This window comes from Staurois parvus, unplaced genomic scaffold, assembly GCF_062004578.1.
Source record: "Staurois parvus isolate SC_StPar_1 unplaced genomic scaffold, SC_StPar_1.0 ptg000075l, whole genome shotgun sequence".
Lineage (NCBI taxonomy): Eukaryota > Metazoa > Chordata > Amphibia > Anura > Ranidae > Staurois > Staurois parvus.
The window spans coordinates 1,530,950-1,555,801 of NW_028317871.1; the positions used below are offsets into that span (position 1 = coordinate 1,530,950).

The following is a 24,852-nucleotide window of genomic DNA, read 5'->3' on the forward strand; positions in this document are numbered from 1 at the left end:
GCTTTGTATGTCAGAGTTAGTCATTTGAATTTAATGCGTTGGGGGTGGCAGATGTGGAGCGGTTGGTGAGGTATTAAAAATGTATGTAGTGTGTCGCCATTGCATGGGTGGGCGCAATTTTAAAGCATGTCATGTTTGGTATCTATTTAGTCAGTGGAACATCATCTATATATTTTATCAAACAATTAGGCAATACATTGTGTTTGTGCATTACAATTCCAAAAGTGTATTTTCTTAAAAATTGCCGAGCATATATTGTGTGACTTAAAACATTTCAACAGTATTATTCTCTGGGGGCCTCTGCTGTAATAAAATATATAATGTTTGGGGGTTCAAAGTAATTTTTTTTAGCAAAAAAAAAAAAAAAAATATATATATATATATACATACAGTGTGTGTGTGTGTATATATATATATATATATATATATATATATATATGTAAACAAAAAGTGTCAGAAAAGGCTTTGTCTTCAAGTGTTTAGAAGAGTGGGTGATGTGTGGCATAAGCTTCTAATGTTGGCCCTGAAATGCCAGGATAGTAGGAGCACTCTTCAATGACCTCTTTTTGGAAAGTAGACACTCCAAGGCATTTGCTAAGAGGCATGTTGAATATTTTGCAGATCTCATTTGTTGCGACAGGTTTTTGGAAAATGAAGAAAACAAAAATTTATTTTTTCATTTTTTTTCTTTTTCAAAACCCTGTGACAAATATCTGAAAAATGCCCACCATGCCTCTTATCAAATTCCATAGGTTGTCTACTTTCCAAAAAGGGGTCATTTGGGGGGGGGGGGGTTGCTCTATTCTGGCATTTTAGGGCATCTGAAACTGTGATAGGTAGTGAAGAAGCGACATGAGGAAATACACCCTCTGAAAGCTTGAAGGTGGTCATTGGATTTGAGGGCCTGTGTGTGCCAAAAAGTATTTCACATGTGGTATCACCATACCAGAATGTAGCAGAATGTGTTTTGGGGTGGTATTCCACATATAGCCATGGCGTGCATGAGCCATATATAATAAGTTGACAACTTTGTGTAAAAAAAAAAAAAAAAAAAAGTAATTTTGAAAACGTTTGTGACAAAAAATAAAATCTTCCATAAACTCAATATGCCTCTCAGCTTGGGGTATCTACTTTCCAAAAATGGGTCATTTGGGGGGGTTTATTACCCTGGCATTTTAGCACCTCAAGAAATATGATAGGCAGCCAGAGAGTAAAAGCTGTGTCCATAGTATGTAGACGCTATAACTTTCACACAAACCAATTAATAATGGGCAGCACAGTGGCTAAATGGTTAGCACTTCCACCTTGCAGTAAATGGGTCATGGGTTCAAATCCCGGCCAATGCACCTCCTGCCTGGAGTTTGCATGTTCTCCCTGTGCCTGCGTGGGTTTCCTCCGGGTACTCCAGTTTCCTCCCACACTCCAAAGACATGCTGGTAGGTTAATTGGATCCTGTCTAAATTGGCCCTAGTATATGTATGTATGAATGTGCGATAAGGACCTTAGATTGTACACCCCTTGAGGGTTAGGGACTGATGTGAATGTACAATATATATGTAAAGCGCTGCATAAATGGACGGTTCTATACAGTACCTGAAATAATAATAATAATAATATACACGTATTGTGGGTTTTTTTGTTTTTTTTCACCAAAGGCTTGTAGCAGAATACATTTTGGCCTAAATTTATGACTAACTTTGAGTTTATTGGATATTTTTTATAACGGGAAGTAAAAAATATTGTTTTTTTCATTTATATCACAAAAAATATAAAACCCAGTGGTGATAAAATACCACCAAAAGAAGCTCTATTTGTGTGAAAGACATACAATTTTTGGGGTACAATGGTGCATGACCGCGCAATTATCAGGTGAAATAGCGCAGCGCTAAATAGCTAACCAGAGCTGCAACTCAATATGGGTCAATTTATACTGCCAGGCTGTCAGCATTTGCACAGCCTTCAGAAATGTATTTCTGTAATGTGTGGTGTGTGTTTTTTTTTTTTTTTTAAATCTTTATTAAATTTTTCATTACAAAGGAAAAAAATAGGAAAACTCAACAATATAGCATATTCGTACAAAACACAAACATTTCATCTACATTTTCCACTCCCTTCTCCCTTATTAACTGATATGTCAGTTAATAAGTTAGTAATGCGAGAGACTGAATGAGTGAGGAGAGTAGAGAGATTTGGGTGTCATCAGCATAGAGATGGTATTGGAAGCTGTGAGAGTTTATCAAGTGACCAAGGGAGGAGGCGTACAGTGAGAAGAGAAGGGGTCCAAGTACAGAACCTTTGGGATCCCTTACAGAAAGAGAAAGTGAAGAGAAGGAGCGAGAGTTGTAGATAATACTCAAGGAATGCAAAGATAAATAAGAAGAAAGTCAGGAAAGAGCAGAACCTTGGAGGCCAAAGGAGTGGAGTTTTTGAGGTGGAGAGGGTGGTCAACAATATCAAAGGCAGCAGAATGGTCTAGTCATGTATGAGTATGGATTAGAGGCCATTGACTTTAGCAGTTAGTAAATCATTAGTGAGTTTAAGTAGGTCTGTTTCTGTGAAGTGTTGCAAGCGAAAGCTAGACTTTAAGGGGTCAAGAAGGTGGTTGTCAGTGAGGTGGAAGCTCAGACGGTTGTAGACTATGCATTCTAAAATTTTAGAGGTAAATGGGAGCAAGGTCTTAAGTTGTTTAGGGTGGTGAGGTCCATGGAGGGCTTTTTAAGTCTGGAGATAATCAGTGCATGCTTTAGAGGGGAGGGTAAGGTGCTGGAGCAGCGGGAGAAAATGAAGATATGAGGGATGGAGCATAGGGTAGAGCAAGAGAGTGACTGTAGTAGTTGCAAGGGAACATGGTCTAGTGGACAGGTGGTAAGGAAGGCTTCTAAGAAATGTTTTGCCACCTCTTCTGTAGTAACAAAGTCAAAAGAGAAACATATTGAATTTGGTTTTGGTATGTTAAGTGGGATAGATATCTGTGAAGTGGAGATGTCCGCATGAATTGCACCAATTTTGATTTAAAGAAAAGAGTTAAAGGTAGAGAAGCGAGGACTGGGAGGCCAAGTATTAATGAGAGTGACGAAGTAGCCTTATTTGGCAGCATAGAGGTAGGAATTGTATTTTAGACATAACCATGGATGAAGGCTTGCAGAAATTTATGCCATAATCCTTCCAGTACATGGCTATGTCTCTTTAGATTTCTGGTGCCATCAATCTGCCATGGTTGTAATAGTCATGGTCTGATTCTCTGTCTGGTGAGGGGAGCAAGTATATCCAGTGAGGAAGACAGTGAATTGTTATAGACAAAAGTGCCCATGTCAGGGCAGGACAGGGGTAAGATTTTAGAGATAATCAGTAGCAGAATAGAGAGCAGATGGGTTAACGTGTTGGTGGTTTCTATGGATGATTGTTTGCTACTTGGATGGGGTAGGTGGCTGAAAACTGATAAACTAAAAGTGGTGAGGTTGTGATCAGAGAGGGGAAAGGGTGTGTTTGGTGAGGTTGCAGGAAATACAAAGATGGGAGGTCAAGCGTGTTACCATCATAATGAGTGCAGGAGGTGTAGCCAGACTGTTATCATTAGCAGGGATGTTAAAGTCATTAAGATTGGTGATGGATACTTTAGAGGAGAACAAGTAGGGTAGCCAGGCAATGAAGTCATCAAGGGACTTTGACACTGGTACAAGAGGCTGATAGATCACTGCAATTCTTAAAGAAATTGGAGAAAACAGATGAATATAGTGAGTTTCAAAAGAAGAGAGGACTGGAGAGGGAGATGTAAGAAGGACTAAAAGCAGAGCTCCACCCAAAAGGGGAAGTTCCACTTTAAGGACTGCTCCCCCGCCATTTAGGATTGGCACCTTTGGGGGGCAGGGGGAAGCAGGTACCCAAATTTGACAGGTACCCGCTCCCACTTCCGGTCCGATCGCCTAGGCGATCGCAAACTGAAGGTGTCCTCCCTCCCCTGTAGTCTTTTGGGACACGTGACAGGTCCCAGAAGACTACAGGACCATTCATGAAGCGCCGTGCTACTCGCACATGCGCAGTGGGTACTTGACTGTGAAGCCGCAAGCAGTCACAGCCGGGGGCCCACACTGAAGATGCCGGCCTCCAGGAATACAGGACGGACAGTGAAATGGACTGCAGGAGACACACTGCTAGACCTAGGGACAGGTAAGTGGTTGTCTTTTAAAAGTCAGCAGCTACAGTTTTTGTAGCTGCTGACTTTTATTTTTTGACAGGGTGAGTGGAACTCCACTTTAAAAGGTGCACAGGAAGGATAGAAGCAAACCTACTCCACCTCCTTTCTATTTATTGGATCTGGGTGAATGAGTCAAGGGAGAGAGCTGCAGAAGAGAGAGTGTCAGATTCCCCCTTTTTTCTTTATAAAAATAAAATGTGGTAAACAATGATCCTTCCCTTAGCAGCTGGAGTCAGTCTTTTCCCTTCACAGTAAGAAATGGTAATGATAGAAGTGACCAGCGCTCCCAAAATAATAAGTTCATATTTGCATACGTGGCTTGCTTGATGCTACAGCTCCTAAGCACCTTGTCCCCCACTCTACGTGGCATATTCCTCAAAATAGTAGAGCTCCCCTTTCCCACCACTGCACCCATCAAGATTGACAGATCTCACAGGGCGCTGTGGCCCCCATCTGAGGATCCAGGGAACCCCAGGGACATTATTTACAAGCTCCACAAATACACTTCTAAAGACCGTATCATGCAAAAAATGCATAACAGAACATTCTTCGACTTTGATGGGGCCCACTTTTTCTTTTACCAAGATCTTTCAAGGCGCACCCTCATGCACTGTAGGGCCTTATGCCCCCTACTGGCTGTGATTCAAAATGCAGGTCTCACATATCAATGGGGCTTTCCGTTCAGCCTACAGGTCACCAAAAATGGCTAGCTGGTCATATTTCTCACCAAAGATGATCTACCATGCTTCCTACAAGCCCTAGAGTTGGAACCTGTGGACTTTCCAGACTGGCATTCCTCTCAGAAGATCCCCGTTCCACCTTACCACAACCATAGCTCTTTTTTTCCTTTTTTTTTGTTTTTCCCCTTTTTTCTCTAGGATGCACCTGAGCCACTTTGCCCTCACCTGGTCTCTGGGAGCTGCTAAGCTGCTTGACCACTTCTCCTATCCAGTATGGCTTCACTTAAGGTACTTGCAATGGTGTCCTTTTATGAAACCGAGATCAGCCGCGATCCTAAGGATCGTTGCTGATCTCTGATCATTAGTGGTATAGAAAACAGAGATGATCAGTGGAGAACATGTTCTCCGGTGATCATCTCAGCACACAGATGGCCAGTATATGAAGGAGCGATGTCAGCCATTCACTGGCGATCTGTGTTCTCTATCCAGATTCTCGAGCTCCAGAGGTGGAGAATCGGAGGAAATGCAAATGAAGCAGCGATAATTTACCGCTGCTTAGTAAACGGTGTTTGACTGATTTCTTACTGTAATATCGTGAGATTATAGTAACCGCAGCCATTTTCCAGCATTAAAAGCATTTGTAGATCGCTTCTCCCTTCATTCGGAGAAGCAATCTACACCGCTTCATAAAAAGGAATTCAGAGGAGAACTCTCTCCTCTGAATATGCCAGAAAACTGAGCAGCAGTTGTTTACCGCTGCATGATAAAAGGACACCAATGTGCGGGGTCTCTGTTTTCCCCACAAATGTAACAAGCTATGGTTTGAGTTGAAAAGATTGTGAATCATTATGCTTTTCTTACAAGAAAAAATCCTACTGCAAGTTGTTCATGCACCTCTATGCTTAGTGGTATCTTAGCAACTCTCCCATTGTGAAGTTTTGGGGTATGGCGATTGCTATACATAAATACTGCCCATTCCAACTTACGGATAGCTCTGCGGACCTACAGGGCCACTATGTTTTTGTGAAAGGCTTCATTGCCAGTCAGTTGTTCACTATTGCAATGCTTTACGCACCTAACACCCACCGACTCACTTTTTTGGATGCATCCTGGAAAGGCTGTCAGACTTCAGAGAGGGCCCTTTTAGTTTTAGGGGGTGATTTTAATGTTAGCCTTGACCCCCTCATTGACACGTCCCACCACCAACCCATACATTCTTATGCTTTTCTTAAGCACTTTTGTAAGGCACTTCAGATTCACTTGCTGGTGGACAGCTGTAGGGCCCTCCATGCCTCAGACATGGACTTTAGCTACTACTTAAAGGTGCACAATGTATATAATCGCATAGATCTCTTTATATGTGGACCATGGCACTCTAGAGCTGCTGCAGTCAGCTGAGACTGGAAACCTCACACTTTTGATCATGCATCGGTCTCTGCAATGCTCAACTTGCCTCATGGTAACCCGAAGTCTTGGTCTTGGCAGTTGAATGAAAACCTGTTGGATGATGTTTCTGTAGTAGCCAAGGTTACTGACACTATTACACATTATTTTAAGGAAAATACCACTGAGGATCTTGCGAAGGGGACAGTATAAGGTCATAAGGAGATTTGATTTTTTTGGGGTCAAAACTTAAAAAGGAACATCAGACAGATTTTCAATGAGTGTTTACTGCATTGCAGCAGGTAGAGACTCAACATAAGCATGACAGTACTCTCGAGGTTCTTCATCTGCATGACCTCAGGGAGTTATTCTCTCGCCTATTGGACCGCCGCATCTTTATAAAAAATATTATGAGCATGGTAACAAATGTAGTCGAATGCTGGCCAGAGCTCTCAGGAAGCAGCAAGCCCATCTTCACATGCATAAACGTCTGAGCCCCTCTGGAGGTTCAGCTTTGCATTCTTCTAAGATAGCCTTCCTGTCCCATGATCACTATGAGAAGCTCTATAACTTAGATGGCGACTTTCCCCCAGCACTAGGACCTCCAAGGCACAAGCTATTAACACATACCTGGCATCTGCTGGCCTCCCCTCCTTTGCTCCAGAGCAACAGGCAGATCAAATCCCTAATTTCTGCTTTGGAAGTTGAAGCTACCGTAAAATCGCTTCCTCATTTGAAGAGCACTGGCCTGGATGGTTATATTAAGGCATATTACACGAAGTTCCTTCCACTTCTACTTGGCCCTCTATGCAAGTACTTCAATTCTTTTGCCAACAGTGGTCATATTGCCCCAGAGGCTATGTTGGCCCACATCATTGTGCTTCCTAAAGAGGGAAAATATCCTGCTTTGCCACAAAACTACCGTCTGACACCATTGCTCAACATGGATCTGAAAATTTTTGTGAAGATTTTGGCGAACCGATCGAAGTACCTCCTACCGTCCATTATACACCCAGATCAGACAGGATTTATATCCAGTAGGGAAGCAAGAGACAACTCTATCTGGGTTGTGAAGCTTATTCATTGCGCTCGTTTCCCTCCAGGACCCAGTTCCCTACATTATTTTGTCCACAGACAGAGAAAGCGTTCGATCATGTGGATTGGTCTTATCTCAAGGCTGTGCTGGAGAATCTGGGTCCGGAACCACGAATGCTGCAATGGATCATGGCTCTATACACAACTCCTAGTGCACAGGTTATGGTTAATGGCCTCTTCTCTTCTTGGTTCTCCATACGGAATGGTATGAGACAGGGTGTCCACTTTCACCCCTTCTGTTTGCCTTGATCTTAGTCCCTGCCTATTAGTCTATCCGGGCCACTAGCTTCTACATTACATGGGGCTTTCCCCTTCACGTCTCTGAAATACCTGGGGGTTCAACTTACTGATCTCATTGAGGCACTAAATTCCAGTACCTATCCTGCTCTACTACATGTTGTGCAAACCTGTACTAAAACTGCTTTCACTTGGCTGGGTCTCGTGAATATAGTTAAAATGAATATCATCCTTTAGAGGGCTTTTTCTTATGCAAATACTGCCCATGCCTTTACCTAAACATTTCTTTGTGCAGTTCCATAGCATGCTTATTGATTTTGTGTGGAATGGGTGGAAACCATAACTGGCGCTACATTTTTATGATGGTTCAAACAGGTGGAGGGACTGGGCCTCCCTGATCTTAGGAGGTACTACAGGGCTATTGCTCTCCAGCGGCTTTTAAATTGGCGCTTTCAAGCCCACACTAAACTCTGGGTTTCCCTGGACAAATACTTGGTGGGACGCAATCTATCATATGCTCCATGGCTGCTCCATGAATACAGAGGACTGTCGACAACCACATCCCCCCTGACGACCCATGCCTTACGTATTTGGGATAGAGATAACAAACCCATCTGTATCTCTGCTAGCTCTGTTCGGTGGTTACTTGTGGTTCCCCACAAGGAGCCATTACCCAATTTGATATCAGAACTGTATAAACTGTTGATCTCAGTTTCTGCCAATGTGAAATGTGCTTTTGTCCAGGCATGGGAACGTGACCTTGGGGTGGAGTTCTTGTGCACCTTTATAAATTTGACGCATTGCAGCTCCATTGGTTCTAAGATTCAGGAAACTAATTATAAGTTACTGGTATCGTGAACCCACAGTGTTTTCTTTTCTTTTACAAAGAATTTTATTATAGAATAGATAGGATCAAAGAATCAGTAAAAAAAACATATGCATTGACCAATATAAATGAGACATACCCGGTATTTGCTGAGTGTTACAGAACAAGTACTGGTAGAGATATAGATATAGATATAAATGGAATATTTAAGTGCCATGTATAATAAATAAAAAAAAAAGGGGGAGAAAACAATGAGTAAACATTTAAAGATTAATGATAATATTAACTCCAAGAAAAATTGTCACTGTATCAGCGTACAGAGAGCAGAAAAGGTATGAAGTGTAGTCTCTCCAAATGTATATAGGTAATCCAAACCCTGGGCACACAGTGGAGTCCAGTTTGCGGATTTAGTGTTGCAGGTGTGGCACTCATAGCAATAATCACAATCAGTACAAGTAGCATGAGAACAGATTAGACAAGAGAACAAGGAAGGACGGTAAGTAAGGAGACGAGGACAAAAAGTAATACAAAAACAATCACAAAAGGGCTCTAGTGCGATCGCAACAGAATCAATCCTTATATCGACAGAAGGGACTGGTCGAATCTCGATGGTTGGGCTATATCAAGCCAGGGACGCCATATCTGCAGGAATTTTGTATTGGTGACCAACAGTATATCTGTCAGTTTTTTGTTAACCATTATGAAGTTCATACGGTTTTTGACAACCTCAAAGCTGAGGAGGGGAGTCTTCCAAGCCCTTGCGATTGTCAGTTTGGTTGCCATAAATAGGTGTGATGCCAGCTGCCATTCGGGACAGAGAAGGCCCACCAATGGTTTAAATAAAAGCGCTTCATATGGGTTGCGCTTAATGTCTGTGTGAAACATAGTGCGGAGGAGGGCATAAACTCTGATCCACAATCTGCAAACCTTAGGGTAAGTCCACCAGATGTGAGCCATGGTACCCAACTGTTGACAACCCCGAAAACAAGTCGGGGAATATGTAGGAATAAAACGGGCCAGACAAGCAGGAGTGTAATACCATCGATAAAGAATCTTATAAGAATTTTCTAGAATAACATTCCTTGAACATTTAGATAATGCTTGGGTCATGGTCCACCAATCCTGTTGATCCAAAGTGCCCCCGAGTTCCGACTGCCAACGCTGATGATAGGAACAGACCGGGGGAGTTCTATAAGAAATAATGGAAGAATAGACCAAAGAGCATAGGCCTGGAGCATGGGGTCTATGTCTACACTGGCTTTCAGGATGATCAAGCATGTGATCCCACCCCATGTGACATCAATGATGTCACATGGGATGGGGTCACTCGAATGATGTCCCTGGCTAGCCCTGCCCCTTACCTATTTAAGAACTGTCACCCTGTCTCTCCACTGAGGCTAACCAGCTTTATGCAGTCTGACAGTTCTTATATAGGTAATGGGCGGGGCCAGCTGGGGACAGCAAGCATGTGACATGAGGCGGGGTCACTCAGATGATGTCCCCGGATGGCCCTGCCCCTTACCTATTTAAGAGCTGTCAGCGAGACTGGTTGCATAAGGCTGATGAGCCTCGTCGAGTGCGGAACGTTTTTTATTTTTTTTATTTTTTCGGGGTGCCGTGACATCGTGATTGACGTTGGATCTACTTCAGGGGACATTGTTTTATTAAAGGACTTGTCAAAGATCCTGTACTATGGTTTTTTACACTACACTTTTGCTTTTTTTGTGAAATAGTAGTGGGACCATGTACCGCAAAATCATTCACGTAGGGGGGAGGGGCCAGGATCTGGGGGCCCCCTTGTTAAAGGGAGCTTCCAGATTCTGATAAGCCCCCCTTCTGCAGACCCCCACAACCACCGGCCAGGGTTGTGGGGAAGAGGCCCTTGTCCCCATCAACATGGGGACAAGGTGTTTGGGGGGGGGGAGCCCCCCTGCCCCAAAGCACCCCCCCATGTTGAGGGCATGTGGCCTGGTATGGTTCAGGAGGGGGGGGCGCTCGCTCGTCCCCCCCCTTTCCTGACCTGCTGGGCTGCATGCTCGGATAAGGGTCTGGTATGGATTTTAGGGGGGACCCCACGCTGTTTTTTTCTTTAATTTCGGCGTGGAGTTACCCCTTAATAACCATACCAGACCCGAAGGGCTTGGTATGCATGGGAGGGTCGACCCCACGCATTTTTTAAAATGATTTATTAGTAATTACTTCTGTCCCTGCAGAGCTGCGCGATTATATTTGACATTAAAAAGTATAAAGGTTACAACATTGTATCTATTTGTATGCATTTCGGATATAGATGTTATTATTCGGATACAAATAGATACAATGTTGTTACCTCTATACTTTTTAATGTCAAATATAATAGCGCAGCTCTCTGCAGGGACAGAAGTAATTACTTCGCTATTATATTTGCCAGCCATAGACGGGTGAAAATCGGCCGACTTTTTTTTTTACCGTTGGTGGTAACATCAGCCGATTGCACAACTGATTTTTTTTTTTTTTTAAGAAAAAAAAAAACGGCCGGTTTTTGCCCCATCTGTGGCCTGCATTTTCTTTTTCTTCTTTTTCTTATTCTTCTTTTTCTTCTTTTTTTTGAAGGTCATGGCTCACGCGCATATTTTTTATCAATAAAAGATCGGCCGATTTGCCGATCATTGCCGCGAAAATCCGTCGATCAGCAAAATTGCCCGAATTTTATCCAAATTTACCACTAAAAAAAATGTGCCAAACTCCCAAAAAACGGCCGACCAATGAACCCACTAACAGCCAGAAAATCGGCCGGTTTTTTTTTTTGGCCAGAAAATCGGCTGATTTTTTTTTTTTTTGGCCAAAAAATCGTCCGGTTTTAGACCCATCTAAAACAGGCCATAGATGAATCTAGAATCGGCAGATTTTTCAGCCGAAAAAAAAAATATCGGCCGATTTTCGGCCCGTTAGTGGGTTAATTGGTTGGATGTTTTTGGGGGATTTTGGCACATTTTCTTTATCGGTAAATTTGAAAAAAAAAATCGGCCGATTTTGCCGATCATTGCCGCAAAAATTGGCCGATCGGTTGATTTTTTTCCAAATTTACCTATAAACAAAATGTGCCAAAATCCCGAAAAACGGCCGACCAATTATCCCACTAACGGAAGAGGCCCTTGTCCCCATCAACATGGGGACAAGGTGCTTTGGAGGGGGAGCCCCCCTGCCCCAAAGCACCCATGTTGAGGGAATGTGGCCTGGTGTGGTTCAGGAGGGGGGACGCTCGCACGCCCCCCCCCCTTTCCTGACGTGCCGGGCTACATGCTCGGATAAGGGTCTGGTATGGATTTTGGGGGGAACCCCACGCTGTTTTTTTAATTTAATTTCGGTGTGGAGTTACCCCTTAATATCCATACCAGACCCGAAGGGCTTGGTATGGATGGGAGGGGGGACCCCACACCGCTTTTTTGAAAAAAAATTTTATAATTCCCTACAATGCTTTTACATTCAACTGTCAGTGGAGAACTCCGCCAACAGCTGAAATGTGATAAAATAACTCATGCGGGATTTTAGTAGCGACAACCATGTGTTAATGTTTCAGCTGTCAGCGGGGTTCCCCACTGACAGCTGAATGTAAAATAATTCCCGTAAATTAAATAAATAATAAAAAAAACTGCGTGGTGTCCCCCCTCCCATTCATACCAAGCCCTTCGGATCTGATATGGATTAAGGGGTAACTCCACGCCAAAATTATTCTGATAAGCTCCCCTGCCCCAAAGCACCCCCCCATGTTGAGGGCCTGGTATGGTTCAGGACGGGGGGGTGCTCGCTCGCCCCCCCCTTTCCTGACCTGCCAGGTTGCATGCTCGGATAAGGATCTGGTATGGATTTTGGGGGGGACCCATGCCATTTTTTATTTATTATGGTGCTGGTTTTAAAAGTTTTCTTGGAATTTATATCCCTAAAGGAAACAATGTTTACTTTGAGTTTATTAAAAGATACAACGTTTTTGTAACTTCGGGGAAAGTGACTTCTAAGCTTGTGAACTATAGTGAAGAAAAAAAAAAGGCTGGCATTTGCATTTGAAAATCAGCGCCGACATACACTTTGTATTGCGAAAAAAAATTATTATTACAATTATTATTACAATTGTGTAAACCGAGGCATTATTTTCAATGGATTTTCATTCGTAAACCAAAAATTCCGTTAACCGAGGCTTTGGTAAACTGAGGTACGCCTGTATTAGTATTGCAATCCTTTGTATTGGGATACATAGAACCAACATACATCTAAATTGGTAACATAGCACAACATTTGTGTCGCATTGGAGATATCTGGCTAGTTACACTGACCTTGCCCAGGGACTTAAGGTTGATTCACAGAAATACAGGCAGAATTAGTGTGGATTAGTGGTTAGCACTGTTGTCTCACAACACTAGGGTTGTCGGTTTGAATCCCAACCACAGCAATGAATTTGGATGATCTCCGTATGACTACCCTAACATATATGTGCTGGTGGCAGCATCTTTGCTTTCTGTCTGAATGAGGCCTTGTCTGTTCAAACACCTTTAAAGTTGTTCCTTATGTGAATGTCAAACGATGGGATGAGATAAGGGCCTGGACTAATGAGTGATTTGATAATGCTGGTTTGCATTCCACCCCCTTTTGGGAAAGTTTGTCAAACCATGAGAAGAGTGAGCGAGAGAGAGAAAAGGATTAAAAAAAAATTAATAAAATAATGGCATGGAGTCCCCCCCATCCCAAATCCATAACAGACCCTTATCCGAGCATGCAGACAAAATGCTGAAAAAGGTAGACAAGAACAACGTTTGAAATTGTGCTGCAGCAAATCGCTTACGTTAAGACACTCACATCCACATTCATTAGATACGAAATCAGGTACAATTTCAATTCCCAAATCGCACCTGAAATTGTGCACCCTGGATGCGACTTGGCATGCGATTTGCATGACATGCGACTTGCAAATCGTATGCCAAGTCACACCCTATTGTCTGCTATTAGAGCAGTCACATGGCTGCGTTTCCAACACTGATTTCTAAAGTAGTACATGTACTACTTTTGTGACGATTTGCATAGATATCTGTGTCAGATGTCTTGCAAATCGCAAGGAAATCGGCATCTTCACTGTACGTCGCACAATTTCTAAATCGGCTTTAATGTGACTGGGGTGTAAGGCCTTTTTATGTTTGATTTCCTGAGTGTTTTTCCGATTTATGGGAAATGCCGCATACTAGCAAAAGTGAATTGACATTTTCAGTATTGCATGCGAGATGTGGTCATGTGACTGCCTTAACTCATGCGATAATCTGGAGTGAATTGTGCCCATAGGGCCAAGAAATATTGCCAATAGGGTTCCCTTTTAAATCCCTGTTCAATAATCTGTTGTATGCTACACAGGTACACTTCACTGTGGCTTTCTTTCTGACTCTGATTTGTGGGGCCTGTATACCAAGGGTTAACACAGGTGGGAAGAGGATTCATCAGGTGAAACACTTTCTCTAACCAAATCAATGACAGTGGTGGGTGTGGCCTACCTTATATAAAGAGATGCAGTAGTGGCTGATTTTGCCTTGTACAGGCACATTATTTCTGCAAGTCCTTGTCTGTGGTGGTTTGGGGAGGAAGAGATATTGTGGTGAATTGCCCCAAGCCACACGCACACTGTGTTTTGATGTGGGCTGTAAATGTTTTGCATGTTCTTCCTTCTAAGGTGTGTTTGTGTGTTATTGTACAATGATTGTGTGTTTATTCTCTTTGCGTTGTAATCCTAACACATGTCAATTGCTCTGCTCTTCCAAGTTTGCTTTATTTAGAATGAAATGCAGTTTTCAGACAAACATGATGAGAAATGTATGTGTGGGGGATTTGGGGAGGTGGCAGGTGTTATTTTGGCACATATGCATTTTTATATTGTGTTCTGCAGCTTGTTTTGTGGATAAGCCTAAGTGATTCATATTAACCGTTTCATGCTGTAACCTGTGAAAGCACAGTTCATTAGAAGTATAGTCTTTTAGATTGTAAGCTCTTATGAGCAGGACCATTCTATTTTTAGCAACATCAATCCTGTTTTTTTTTTTTTTTTTGTGTTCTTTTTTTCACCAAGATATTGAATGTACCTACTTGTTGTTGCTGTCCGAATAAATGTGGAATGTGTAATTGATCAATAAACATTTGGACTATGTATTTTTGGGGGATTATTTGTTCTAGTTGAATGTAGCACAGTGGCTAAATGGTTAGCACTTCCACCTGGCAGTACTTGGGCCGTTGGTTCAAATCTCAACCATGGCACCTCCTGCCTGGAGTTTTTATGTTCTCCCTGTGCCTGTGTTTCCTCCAGGTACTCTGGTTTCCTCCCACACTCTAAAGACATGCTGGTAGGTTAATTGGATCCTGTCAAAATTGGCCCTAGTATATGTATGAATGTAAGTTAGGGCCCTTAGTATGCCCCTTGAGGGTTAGGGACTGATGTGAATTTACCACATATATATGTAAAGCGTTGTATAGATTGACAGCGCTATATAAGTATCTGAAATAAATGTATTAGCACCCCTAACACTTATTTTTGTTAGCTATATAATATGCCCAAATCTTCCTTGTTAGAGCGCACATATGCAAGTATGTCCAAACTAACAAACCAAAAGCCCCCTATTGCACCAAGACATGTTATGTACCAAAGAATAAGTCGTGTTCAATGTCCAGCTAGCTATTCTTTTTCTCCAATGCTCTTAACAGTAATAAATTGGGCCTCCAATTTATGTTGACATTGGGCCTTTACCCGCAAATATATATTCGCCAATCTCATATACACAGTATAGCTGCAAGCATACATTCACCAATGTCATATATACAGTATAGCTGCAAGCATACATTCACCAATGCCAAATCCACAATAGAACTGCAAACATATATTTGCGAATGTTATATACACAATGGAGCCGCATGTAAAATTGCTATGGTGCACAAATAAACGCCAAGACGGCTGTTGGAGGCGCTAGAGCAGCTGTCATACCGGAAATATGTCATGATGTTTGCGGAAGCACGTTTGCACACACCCGGAAGTGTTAGTGGATGGGAGTGTAGTTAGTAGAGTTTAGTGGTAATTTGCAAGTCTATTTTTTAGTTTTGTGAATTGTTCTTTTGTGGAATTACAGACCACATCTGGACATGGCGAGATCGCTGTTCTCCAACAAGGAGCTGATCCTCATTTGCTGGGGAAACATTACTAATAATTGTTGTACAATTATTGTAATAAATACAATTGTTGTACAACAGTTGAAAACATGTCCAATTCCTAGATCCATTGAGGTACATAGCAGAGGTTCAAGGTTCTTCCTAACTATACAGGTGGCACAGACACAAGCATACACCCGGGGTCACTGTTAGATATCACAGGGCCCCGTACAGCATACCTGACAGCCCCCCACCGCCAGAGAAAATATCCAAATTATATTTATGGTAAAAATACACTAAAAACATTAATAATGGACATAATCCCAACCATATTCCTGTGAAATCTAAATGATAAAACTGTACTGAGTTCATAAATAAAGATGTGTGTAATTGAGGTCTTGGGTCTCATTCACATGGGTGCTGTGGCCTGTAGAGTGGGAATCAGTGGTCTGTTTTTGTGGCTGTCGCCGTTTGCAGGCAACTTATGTTACACAATGGAAATGCTGCAGGTCATAATTTGACAAGCATATGGGTGCAGGTGTACAGCCCTGAACACAGACAGCATTCAGGGCCACTTTCCCACGCCTTCACACCTGTCAGATGACAATCTGGGGTTTATTTACTAAAGCTGGAGAGTCCAAAATCAGACTCCCTTCTGCATAGAAACCAATCAGCTTCTAACCTCAGCTTGTTCAATGAAGCTTTGGCAATGAAACCTGGAAGCTGATTGGTTTCTATGCAGAAGGGAGTCTGATTTTGGACTCTCCAGCTTTAGTAAATAAACCCCTCTGTGTTCATATAGCTGCTGTGTCCCCATAGTGTAACAGGTGGCTCCAGTCACATGAACAACCCACTCATTCATGCTGTACAGGCCAGAGGACCTGTGAATGGGCATTTTTAACTTTTTTTTTCCTCAGCTCATTAATTTCAATGGGCTGCCTAATGTGTGGGAACATGCAAAAATACTGCAGGCATGTTATTGTAAAAGTGTGTTGCACCTAACCGCACAGTAGTGTGGTGCCATGCGTTTTGGTGGCTGTGAATGCATCTGTGTTTACTAGACATGTGGAGGTGCACTTAAGTTTTCATCATGGTACCTGCGCACATCTGCAGAGGGCATTGCATTTCTTTGCTGTGCTGGACAATGCGTGCTCTTGCATGCGTTTCTGCACCACAAATGGTGTGAACAAGTCCTAAGGGCCAGTTTACACTATAGAAACAGTCTAGATGTGTTCCAGATGCGTTTTTGCATGCATTTTTTTGATGCATGTTCCAGAGCATTTTGGATGCGTTTTTGATGTGTTCCACTGTATTTTGGATGCGTTTTTTGTGTGTTCCAGTGCATTTTGGATGTATTTTTGGTGTGTTCCAGTGCAGTTTGGATGCGTTTTTGACATGTTCCAGTGCCTTTTGTTTATGCATTCCAGTTAATTTTTTCCCCCTCTCTTTTTCTAAAATTTAATTAGGGACATGAGCGTTTTAGTGTGTTCCAGGGCGTTTTACCGTGTTCCAGTACAGGTCTATGCATAAACAATGCAGCCTGTTTGACTTTTTTTGGCAGCACCTGCAACACACTGGAACTGCAAGCGCTGATGTGAACTATGACATTGACAACCATATAACCTTCTTTCTGTGCGTTTTGGATGCAAAAAAAGCAACTGAAACACATGTAGTGTGAACTGGCCCTAAAGGTTATTATAGGTCAGGGAACGGGACTAACCAGGAATGTGTGAATTCAATCAAACTAGTGGTGAGATACAATCAGGAATCATATAATAATGTGAGATCTGAGCTGTAGGTGATAGGAAATGAGACACATTAACAAGATCAATAAATAAATAGTTAAATAAAAAGAGTGGGGCGGGGATACATAGATTTGCAGATGGAACAGGTGATGAGGGGGGGGTTGGGGAGGGGGTCAAGTTGTATAAGGAGAGAGGTTTAGGAGCTCGTTCACACTTGACTTTATTTCTAACGCTTGCCAAACGCCCCTATAGCGTTTGACAGGTGTTTGGGAAGCGGTTTTTATGCTCCTCAAATGCTCCCCAAACGCCCTATGTGCTGTTTTGAGGCATGTGATAAGCATTTACCAAGTGTTAAAACTGCACCACAAATGCCTGTAATGAAGTTAAATGGTATTGATGCTCCGAAAACGCCTTGCAACCACACTGCAAACGTCTGCAAGGCATTTGAGGAGCGGCACCATAGACTTGAATGGGAGGCTTCAACTCCTCCTGACTTGACATGAGGTGCCAGTTTTGCCGTGATGCAATGCTAACGCTTCAGTGTGAACAGCACTGTGTGCTGCCATGTGCAGAATTTTCAAAGGCGTTTGAGAAGCGTAAAAAACGCTTCCCAAATGCCTGTCTGATGCCTGCTGACAAAGCTAGTGTGAACGCAGCCTTAGAGAAAATAAAGTTGTAGTGAAATATAAACAGAAGGAAAATTGAAAAATTCAAACTTGTCAGAAGACAAGGTAAGATTCACTCCCTTTCCACTTTCTAGTCAGTAGCCAAAATCTTAATTAATTGATCTATATTCCTGGCACTGACAGAACCCTGGAAATTGATCTCCATATTTTGGGCATTCACAAATGTCAAGGAGCTTACAATCTAATGCAGGACATAGATGGGTCGAAAATCGTCCGGAAAAAAAAATCGGCCAATTTTTGCATCGTTAGTGGGTTAATTGGTTGGCCGTTTAATCAGGGTTTTGGCACATTTTTTTTTCTATTGGTAAAGTTGGGAAGAAGAAGAATTCCAGTCCGCTATTATATTTTACATGAAAAGTCTTGCGGTTGCAACAATGTATCTATTTGTATCCGAATAAAAACATCTTTATCCGAAATGGATACAATGTTGCAACCGCAATACTTTTCGTGTAAAATATAACAGCAGAGCTCTCTGCAAGGGACAGAAGTAAAAATGCCGGCCGTAGACGGAACGAAAATCAGACAATTTTTTTGCTGTTGGTGGTAACGTCGGCCAATTGAACAACCATTTTTTTTGTTTTTTTTTCATATAGTAGGCCCAATTAACCTAACAGCATGTCTTTGGAGTGTTGGTAGAATCACACCCATGCAGAGAAAGCATGCAAACTGAGATGCAGCCATGATTGGGATTAGAACTCATGAACCACATGCTGTAAGTTCTGAGTTCTAACCACTAAGCCCCTGTAGGAGACAGAGTTTGAGCTGCAATGTTTAAAAATAATGATAAAGCGAGCGCTGGTAAAATTATATAGACTACTAAAATGGTATTACACAAGATCAATATAAATCTATGTATAGATATGAAGGTAGCAGCTAGCACTCGGTATTGGCAACAGTCCCAGAATAGAAATATGTTAAAATAATAGTGCAGTGCTATAAATGCATGTTATCAATCATCAACGCATGTAAAATCCAAAAAGTGCAATAATTTATTTATTTTAGGTACTTTTACAGTGCTGTCAATTTATGCAGTGCTTTACACATATATTGTACATTCACATCTGTCCCTAACCCTCAAGGGGTGTACAATCTAAAGTCCTTAACTCACATTCATACACTAGGGCCAATTTGGACAGGAATCAATACACTTACCAGCATGTCTTTGGAGTGTGGGAGGAAACTGGAGTACTCGGAGTAAACCCATGTAAGCACAGGGAGAACATGCAAGCTCCATGCAGGAGGTACCATGGTCAGGAATCGAACCCATGACCCATTTACTGCAAGGCAGATGTGCTAACCATTAAGCCACTGAGCTGCCCATTAATGATGATGTAAACTGGTAAATGGTGCTAAAAAATATAATCATATAATCATTCCTGAATAATGGAATGTCCTTCGTGTCAGAGTACCAACTCAGAGAGTGCCTATGAATGGCACGTGTGGTTTATCTGTGACGAACAGTAGTGCATGAACTCTTGAAAGGTAAACCACCCTTGGGACGTGTGTATTACACTATTAGCCATTTGCCGCCCGCCCTATGGCCGAATGGCGGCCGGCAAATGTCATCAGCATTCCGAGTGGACGCCATATGGCGTCCTCCCGCACATGCGCAGATTGCACTCCTGCAGAGCTACGCAGCGGCGCAATCTGTCACCGGCTGTGTACCTCAGACACTGCCGATGACAGATCTGAGTATCAGCCCCCGTTGCCGGTACCATGTGACCTGCTGTGACCAATCACAGCAGGTCACATGACAGTTGTATACAATGGATGGCTTCATTCATGCCATCCATTGTATACTAGTGTCTAGCTGTGAATGGTCACAGCTAATCACATGCACATGTCATGTGATTAGCTGTGGCCAAATCACAGCTAAGCACAAAAAATAAAAAAATAAAAAACCCTGAATGAATCGATGTCATTCAGGTAAATGCTTGCTTATAGCAAAGTAATTCTTTGCTATAAGCAAATTGTGTAAAAAAAAATACTGATCACTTCCCCAAAGTAGTACAATGTTACTATGGTAACATTGTACTTCTTTGCTCATAGTGAAATATGAAAAAAAAAATCTTAAAAAAAAAGAAAAAAAATGTAATAAAAAATAAAAAAAAAATATATATATATATATTTTTTTCATACTGTCACCAGTCAGTGTCCCTGATCACCGCCATGCCAGTTATATGATGATGCTGTACTGCACTGGTGACAATATGTAAAAAAAAAAACAGTGAAACTAATTTTTTTAATTTTTTAATTTTCCGAAAAATTATGACAAAAAAAATACAACTTCAAAAAACTCGCCATGCCTCTTATGAAGTACGTCGGACTGTCTACTTTGCAAAAAGGGGTAATTTGAGGGATATCTGTACTGTTCTGACATTCTTGGACCTCAAGAATTTAGATTGGCCGTCAGTACTTCAGGACTGATCAATATTCAGATCTATACCATAGTTATAACTCTATAACTTTCCTACAAACTAAAAAATATTTCCTAACATGGGTTATTTTCACCAAAGACATGTAGCAGAATACAGCTTGACCTAAATTTATGAAGAACAATTATTTATTTGCAAACTTTTATAATGGAAACAAAGGAAAACGTGTTTTTTTTCAAAATTTTTGGTCTTTTCTTGTTAATTTAGCAAAAAATAAAAACCCCAGTTGTGTGAAGAAAATGATAAAAATTTTAGTTTGGGTACAATGTTGTATGACCGCGCAATTGTCATTCAAAGTGTGAGAGCGCTGAAACCTGAAACCTGGCCTGGGCAGGAAGGTGTAAAATTGCCCGTTATTGAATTGGTTAAGCACCTTTATGGCTCCTGTGGCTTAGCTAATTCCTCCCCTTACCATTTAGGCACCCACCCTGATGGATGGATGGAGCTGGATGACTAACCCATAGCTGCCAGCATACCGCTGCACCCCCAGATGTGTGATGTGTATAACCCATGCGCATTAATACCTTAACATAGAATAGTTACATGATTAAAGAGAAGGAAGCTATATCATTATATTGAGAACTTAGAACTAGACATTCCAAATTATTTGAGATATAATGTTTAACATTTGAAAATAGAATGTATGACATTCATTAGTAAATGCATTAGTTGTCTGATCATTTTGGAGAAACAGCAAAAAAAAAAAAAAATTATAATATAGGTGTAGTTTTTATGTTACATTCTAAGTATTCTCTTATGCAAACAGGAAAACGCCAAAGCCCGTGCTTGTGCGCCATCTAGCGAAAATATCCGGTATTGCACCTAAAAATGTGCCATACGCGATTCCACATTTACTAATAGTAAAGCAGACGTTCGTCAATTGAGATTGCTAGACGCCTCTCAGAAGACTGACAGTGTCAGGAATGGATTCACCACTGGTGGTGGGATTCACCTGCCGTGTGGGCTGCAGTACCAGGGCTGGCCAGCGGGTGCTCTCAGCAACCAGAAGCTCACTCCTGCAGTCAGCCATCAGCTGAAGCTTATTGCAGGAGGTGTATTTAAGCAGGACCAGGCCTGTGATCAGGGCCTTGGTGTATGTTTCCCATGAGCCCCTGTACCTGGTATCCTGTGTTCCTGTTCTGCTGACTATCTGATTTGTTGCCGACCCTGCCTGATCCTGACCTCTGCTGACTTCTCCTGCTTGATCCCTGGCTTGCCTGACCATCCTTCTGCCTGATCACCTGTACCGCGCTGCCCATGAGTTACTGAACCCGGCTTATGACCCTGACCATTCCACCTCTCCAGCCCTGACTACGCCTGTGTTCCTGAAGCCTGCTACTTCCCTGTGTCAGTCCACACATTTCTGGTCATACCCAGATCCCTAACAGAACACCAAGGCCAATCCTTACCAGAAGTGGCCACAAAGGGAAGCCACCTTGGCTTGTTGTTTGTGGAGGATGCATCCTAAGGAGGTTGAGTACTTGTCTCTGCTAGTTTTGGAAGACAGAGTATACTGCTATCAGATTCTGAAGAAGTATGCCAGGGATCAGCTGCTAGAGTGCATGCGGGTTGCTCATTCACTAGTGGATCGGGGCATGGAGTTTTCTGAGGTACAACCATTGATCCAGGTTTGTGCTGAGTTGGCTCTGTCCAGTACTCCTGAAAGCAGGGATGAATTTTTTCCCCCATTTAGTGCAGATCAAGTGGAATCACTGGTATGGCTGTTGGAGGATGATCCAGATTGCTTCCATAAGCATTATGCAGCTTGTCTATCACATGTGCTTGTGGATTGCATAAACGCAGTGCAGTCTTTGGTCAGATAGGTTATGTGTAAGCTGAGTTTTGTTCAACCGGTATTACAGATATGGTCAGATTTGTTACCCCCAGCCTCAGTCAGCTTGCAACAACCCAGTCCTGCTTCTAATCTATTTCTGCAAAGCTCTATTCCTGCATTCCCGACAGCACCTCCAGTTCCAGCCCAGTATACCCTGCTATCAACCACATGTCAGAACCCTGTTCCCACTTGCTGCACATATCCTGCATTTAATCCTGTAAAGAAGCCCTCTGTAGCAACTGCTCCTTCCTCTGTTCCATCCTCCAGCTCTTCTCTGTCTGCAGCTGCTCCATCTGTTTGCAGACCTGCGTTTACTTACAGTGCTCCAGTAACTAAAACCAGGAAGAAGCAAAAATTCTTTCCAACCAGTACCATCCTGCCAGTATCCAAACCAGTCAGCCTGCGGTCTGAGAACCCGCCTTCTGTTCAGCCTGGTGACCCAGTGCCCGCTGTCATGCCAGGTGACTCGTTGCCCGCTGTCGTGCCAGATGACTCGTTGCCCGCTGTCGTGCCAGATGACTCGTTGCCCGCTGTCATGCCAGATGACTCGGTGCCCGCTGTTGTGCCAGATGACTCGTGCCAGATGATTCGGTGCCCGCTGTTGTGCCAGATGACTCGGTGCCAGATGACTCGGTGCCCGCTGTTGTGCCAGATGACTCGGTGCCAGATGACTCGGTGCCCGCTGTTGTGCCAGATGACTCATTGCCCGCTGTTGTGCCAGATGACTTCGTGCCAGATGACTCGTTGCCCGCTGTTCTGCCAGATGTCTCGTTGCCCGCTGTTCTGCCAGATGACTCATTGCCCGCTGTCGTGCCAGATGACTCGGTGCCCACTGTCGTGCCAGATGACTCGGAGCCCGCTGTCGTGCCAGATGACTCGGTGCCCGCTGTCATGCCAGATGACTCGTTGCCCGCTGTTCTGCCAGATGACTCGATGCCCGCTGTCGTGCCAGATGACTCGGTGTCCGCTGTTGAGCTTGATAACCCGGTGCCCGCAGTTCTGCTAGATGGCTTGGTGTCCGCTATCGTGCCAGATGACTCGGTGCCCGCTGACTTGCCAGATGACTCGGTGCCCGCTGACTTGCCAGATGACTCGGTGCCCGCTGTCGTGCCAGATGACTCGGTGCCCGCTGTCGTGCCAGATGACTCGGTGCCCGCTGTCGTGCCAGATGACTCGGTGCCCGCTGTCGTGCCTCTGTCCGCTGCCCAGCCTGACATGCCAGCCTCTGATGTCCAGCTAAACTGGCCAATAACTGGTTCCCAGCCTGCTCCTGGACATCCTGTGTCCAGTAACCTGCCTTCCTGGGTTCTCCTACACAAAGAGAAGTCTACCAGCAGGAAACCCAGCCAGCCAGTTGACTCCGGCAGTAGGATATTCAGCCAGTTACCTGACCCGGGCGGTGGAACATTTTGCTTACTTAGGACTGTTTGGAGCATCCTGAGGCTGCTCCTTGAGAGGGGGGTACTGTCAGGAATGGATTCACCACTGGTGGTGGGACACACCTGCCGTGTGGGCTGCAGTACCAGGGCTGGCCAGCGGGTGCTCTCAGCAACCAGAAGCTCACTCCTGCAGTCAGCCATCAGCTGAAGCTTATTGCAGGAGGTGTATTTAAGCAGGACCAGGCCTGTGATCAGGGCCTTGGTGTATGTTTCCCATGAGCCCCTGTACCTGGTATCCTGTGTTCCTGTTCTGCTGACTATCTGATTTGTTGCCGACCCTGCCTGATCCTGACCTCTGCTGACTTCTCCTGCTTGATCCCTGGCTTGCCTGACAATCCTTCTGCCTGATCCTCTGTACCGTGCTGCCCATGAGTTACTGAACCCGGCTTGTGACCCTGACCATTCCACCTCTCCAGCCCTGACTACGCCTGTGTTCCTGAAGCCTGCTACTTCCCTGTGTCAGTCCACACATTTCTGGTCATACCTGGATCCCTAACAGACAGGTCTTGATTGATTTACTTGAGTCTGCCTGAATGTTCAGAGTCTGCTGGTAGACTCAAGTCTTAGTAAATCAGGGCCTAAATGTCAAGTCGCAGAAACTTCCTGGAAACGCTGGGCCTGTAGATATCGAAGGGCCTGAGAGCTACTCTGACTTGGAGGAGAAGATTTACGCGAAGACTGGGAACTCCAACAGCGTGTAGGAACTGTAGCCTCCTCATTCTGGGAGTGTGGCAACTCCAGTTTAAGTTCCCGAAAGTGACGGCGAAGATCCACTGGTGAAGAAGCTTGGAACTGATGACCTTGGAAGGAGAAAGAGAGCTTGAAAGGAAAGCTCCATCTGTACTTGATATCAGCTGATTGAAGAATCTGATGGTAGGGTCTCAAGGTGCGACGTTTGGCAATCGTGACTGGGGACAAATCCGCAAACAGCTGAATAGAATGACCCTGAAAGTCCAAAGCCGGACGACTTCGAGCCGCCTGTAGCAGATGCTCTTTAGTGCGGTAAAAGTAGAATTTAATGATAATGTCCCTGGGAGGGCTCTATGGGCTAAAGCTCTATACGATCAAACTCCAATCTCTCCAAGGGGATCTCAGGAGCCAGCTCCTGGAATAGAGCGGTAGCAGTGCCCTGTAGGTCGGTGATTACC

At 43.5% G+C, this 24,852-nt stretch overlaps 1 protein-coding gene across 2 annotated transcripts in view; it reads left to right on the forward strand.

Annotated features, from left to right (window-relative positions):
* Nucleotides 1-24,852, forward strand: part of SNX29 (sorting nexin 29) — a 1,801,773-nt gene that overhangs the window by 1,509,096 nt on the left and 267,825 nt on the right. The window lies entirely within an intron of this gene.